Source organism: Corapipo altera, unplaced genomic scaffold (assembly GCF_003945725.1).
Source record: "Corapipo altera isolate COAL_440 unplaced genomic scaffold, ASM394572v1 255, whole genome shotgun sequence".
Taxonomy (NCBI): Eukaryota; Metazoa; Chordata; class Aves; order Passeriformes; family Pipridae; genus Corapipo; species Corapipo altera.
Genome location: NW_020884929.1, coordinates 649,060 through 653,881, shown reverse-complemented (window position 1 = coordinate 653,881; position 4,822 = coordinate 649,060). Strand labels below are relative to the sequence as shown.

Here is a 4,822-nt window from a genome sequence, read left to right as displayed (position 1 = left end):
GTGATATAGGAGCCTCCACTGACCATATATTATTTGTTTCTGTGAGTTAGATCCAACCTCGCACACTTAAATCTTTCTACCCCCGAAATTTTGCCCAGGGGACTCTTTTCCTCACTATTATGCTGTACATTGGAAAGAGTAGACCAGGATCAAGGCCACAGATCAAAGTCTGATCAGCACAATACCTTCCACTTGAGAGTTAATGCATCCACAGTATTAGTCATAAAGCATGGAAAGGAACCAAGTTTCCTGTTCCATGCCTCTGAGCATATCCAAGTTGCTGGATCTCTGGAGTGAGGACCATGGGATATTTGTTTGGTGTATTTGAAATGAGCCATCTAGGAACAGAACTGAGGATTTGATATTTATTGTTAATAATTGTGAGAGCTGTGCTCTAACAGAAGGTTAGTCTGGTTTGCTGTGCACCAAAAAATGGAAGTTCATGTCTTCGCCAGTCCAGCTGAACCCAGACAAGAGAGAAACAGGAGCTGGTTGCAAGCAAGGCAGCTCTGGAAGAGACCTCCTAGGTTTTTGGCTCTGGGTTTCTGCCACAGCAGGGAATTGCCTCCTCAAGTCCCATTGCTCCAGTTGCCAAGCCCATCTTTAATCAGCGACAGCCTGTGCTTTAAGCAAACATAGGCCCCTTTGATTTTCAGAGAGCAACTTGTGTGGTTTGCCTCTACACAGACCATGATTTTTACAGATCAGCTCAAGCATCCAAATGATGACTTTAAGAACTGGTTGTAATCCGTGCTTTCTGCTAGTAAAATCAAAATACATTAATTATGTTCAGTTAATCCAGGTTTATAGTTTACCTTGTTTAGCTCAGTCACGTCACTTAACGAATTACAGCATTTCTACTTATTCCATGATTGTTCTAAACCTGATATTTTCCTTCTCTGTAAAACAGGTGTGTCCATTTTTATCATTAATGTTGGCTGTCACAGCTGGATTTTGCCTCTAAATATTTCTATTAGAAAACTCCACAGAGAAGAATACAAACAGAGAGTGAAATACAGCTAAATACATGTAATGCAGCAGCTGGGCTGCTGGCTTTAACAATTTTATCACCATCTGAAAATTTACTTATGGGCTCCAACCTGAGTGTGAGAGACAAATGAAATATGACTTGAGATTATTTGTGGCAAATATGTGGTTGTGTTCTTACTTTTTTTTTCTTACAGAATTGAAAATGCAATGCATTAAAGCCTCAAAATTCAGAAGAGATATAGAACCCAAGTGTATTAAACAAAAATATTCTCTAAAAATACCATGAAAATTAGGTGCTTGACCCATGATCTCAAGGCACGGAGCTTTGGCAATATTATAAATGTCCATAAATACATTTATAATTGTTTACTTTAGAGACAATATTAGAAGGAATTTTCCATGATGGTAGAAAGAGAGCTTGTATTTTAGTATCTCTTTTCCAAAAACCGAAAGATGGATACAGCTTTACTGGAATCATAAATAGTCATTGCTACATGTCAGAAAAAAGGGTAACATATTCCTTCTCAGGTCTTGTATTTCACGCAGTTCTATCGCACAAAATACCATTTATGTTTTTAATTTATGACAACTGCAGTAGAGGAAGTTTAGACCTTACATGCTATTACTGTGTCCAAAATCTGGAGGGTTTATGGTAGCAGGAGTTCCTGCCCCTATAGTGTGAGTGAAAGAACCTATGGGATAAAGGGCATCAAAAATTAACAGAAACAGCTATTGCTTTATCCATCTTATGTATATATGTATAAAAAGTGCATGTGTGTATATATATATATACAAATATTGACCTACCAGCAGCTGCAAATTATTTCAGCTTTAAGAGGAGATTTTGCCAAATACATGCAGTTAAAGTCCATTCCCAGGGGAGAAACATAACTTGGAGATCAAATAACTCGAGGCTGATACTGAAACTTCTGACACCCAGTTGAGGAAATGAGTTTCTCAGGGCTTTTTCCTCTTTTTTGTTTTTTTTTTCACTGCTGCATGTGGTGATAGTTTCTATTTCCACAGCATTTATAAGGCCTATCACCGGGGAACAGAGAAAACTGAAGCAGTAAAATTCCCTTTAAGTCAGGGCAGTTATTTTAGCAACTGCAGAATCGTGATGCAACAGTGGCTTGTGTCATTCCAAGGGCTTCATCCGGAGCTCACCGGAGCTCCATGGCTACACATCTGTTATGCTCCATGGATGTCAATGGATCTCACTTGGAGTTTCTTCTGGACTAATCAGCCATTCCTTGGTCAGAATGTGTCCCTCCTGTTTGTAGGCACTGTGTACTGTTGTGTCTGTAGTCACACACTGCCAAGCAAGGTGTTTTTTCCTGGATTGGGTCTAGGAAGGTCGCTGGAGTTGTTGGCAGACCTACACCTGCTTGCTCAGGGTGTTCTCACAGCATTCCAACTCTCCTGCACCGACTTGGATACTTACTGTGAACTCTGAGTTCACAGCAGCCTGTTCTCTCTTGAGCACTTTTCGAAGAAAAGGAAATGTTGGCTCTCTAGGAGCACACCCAGACCTCTAACAACGCGTCCTTTGAACGCTCTGCCCGTGCCTTTCCCTGCCCCGGGATAGGTATTCGCTTCCCTACGTAACGTGCAACGCCGCAAAACTCATTAGGCAGCATAAAAGTATTACTGTTCAGTGTCTAAAGAGATTTGTCCCTGGTGGGGCTCAGCTTAATGATACTGTCAGTAGTCCAGAGCTGGCAGCGAAGGACCCGCGCGGGTAATTCATCCCGAACGGGAAGGCGAGGAGACAGGAGGTTTTCATTTCGTCGTGGGGAGGGAAACACGAACCCACCTGGGAGAGCAACTCGGTTTTATTGCGGGGCTGTGTCTGTCTAAAGTCCTCCTGCAGGGGCTGAGCCTTGTCCGGTGCTGCCTGCTCGGGAAGGGGATGGAGGAGTGAGGAATGATGAGAACTGGCGGGTGCTGAGGTGAGAGAGCAGGATAAGGGAGCGCGTTGAGGAACCTCAGCTTTGTCGTTGTGGTAAAGCAAAGCTTTACTTTGCTGATCCGCCCGGGAAAGGATTCGAGTTTCTTTTTTCCCCCCACCGTGTTTGGCTACTGGTGGAGATGTTTCACCAGGTTTGTGTGTAATTGAAAAGACAGCCCGATGCGAGTCGTTGAACATGCCTGACAGGAATTCGGAAGGGGGAATTGGAGCGGCTTCATCCACAAGCCCGGGATGGTGCTGGGACTCTTAATCCGAGCAGCGATGTGTGTGATATCACCAGAGCAGAACGCTGCAAAGGGCTCTCACAAAATTCTTCACTACTTACGTTTTCAGTTTGGGCAAGCAGGGGATGGTATGTTTTCCCAAATCCTGGCAGTCCTCCAGGCCCAGCTGAAATCCTGTCTGATGTGCAGAGCTGCCGACTTTGGGAACGCTCTCAAATCCCCAGGGGAACTGAGAGAAACCCTCTACCTGCAGAATTTCGGCTCATTGTTATTGCTTACACTGTAACAGTGCCCTCGGGCTCTAATTTGCATGGCATTCCTCCTGCAGAGGAATTTGGGCTGGGACTTATTGCCCTCTGCAGAACCCGGGAGGTTACGGTTTATGCTTTTTAATTACTAATTGAACTTAATCAGCAGTTTTTGATTGTCTTAGTATTCAGAACGTGCTGCTGCCTGCAGCTTTTACAATTCTGTGTGGTTCAGTGTTCCACTGAGTTCCATTCTGGCCAACTTTTCCAGTATAATTTGATAAATGCATTTTTTTTTCTTCCTTACCTTTTGGTTCCTTAGCAACACTTATTTTTTGCCAAATTAGTTATCTCTTTACCCGCTGCTCTATGACACAAAATATGCACTGAACACTGCGTGTTTGAACACTGTAAGTGATTTTAGTGTATTAAGGGTTTTTTTTTAAAGAATGTAGAAGTGGTTAAATGTCATTGATCTGTGTAGCTGCTCTATTAATTTTGGAAAAATTGATGGTTTCATCCTAGATCCTATAAAAATGTACCCGTAGCAAAAAAAGGCACATGCAACCATCACCCACGTGAAGCAACAGACTTGGCAGGGTAAGAGAAAAGCTTTATAAGACAGTAACTCTTGTCCATCAAGGAATACCTTTCCTGTAAGCTGTAAGTTGGAGGCTCACAAATCTATGTCTGCACAGCAGCTTTAATGAAGTTTATCTGTAGATGAAGAGGTCATTTCTACTGAAGACCTTTCTAAGGGGCAATAGAGCCTAATTCATAAAAATGGGAATAATAAAGCGAGGACACTCATCCCCCCCAAACAACATACGTTTGTGTGTTCATAATAAATAACATTTCTTTTGAAATGTACTGTGTTCACACATGCTCAGATTATTTACCAAGCTTTCCTGAAGTACTGCTTGATTTCAAAATCAAAAAGAGATTGATAGCACATGTCTCCTTTAAAGCCTTGTGGATTGTTTTTGTTGGTCTTTTTTTTCCTCTTGTATCATATTCTATCTCTTAATGTGTGTTTTGGTTACATGTATCAGCAGAGAGTTTATAGGCAGGTGAGGAATACCAGTAGTTGCCTCATAGGCTGGACAGTATCAAATCCAGACTAGAAATAAAATACAGAACTTTCAGTGATAGTGGTTAACAACTGGAACAGTGAATCAAGCTCTGTAATCATAACTTTTAAATGAAATCTGTGTTTATTTCTAAAACATTTGCTCAGATATTCAACAAGAGCATTAATTCAGGGAATTTTTGTACTCCTGTGACATGAGCTGCTACACAGATGATTGTGGTGGGCTCTTCCAGCTTTAAAATCTGTAACTAAATCTAATTCTTACTGTCTTCCCTAAGTGCTGCTGTCACTGCTGCAA

At 41.8% G+C, this 4,822-nt stretch overlaps 1 long non-coding RNA gene across 1 annotated transcript; it reads right to left on the bottom strand.

Moving 5' to 3' along the window:
- Positions 1-358: 358 nt before the first annotated feature.
- On the bottom strand, positions 359-2,069 carry LOC113954555. Its single transcript, XR_003530266.1, has 3 exons — positions 1,798-2,069; positions 1,607-1,682; positions 359-623 (listed from the first exon to the last, which is right to left on the bottom strand). It is a non-coding gene; the product is annotated as an uncharacterized LOC113954555 (long non-coding RNA).
- Positions 2,070-4,822: the final 2,753 nt, after the last annotated feature.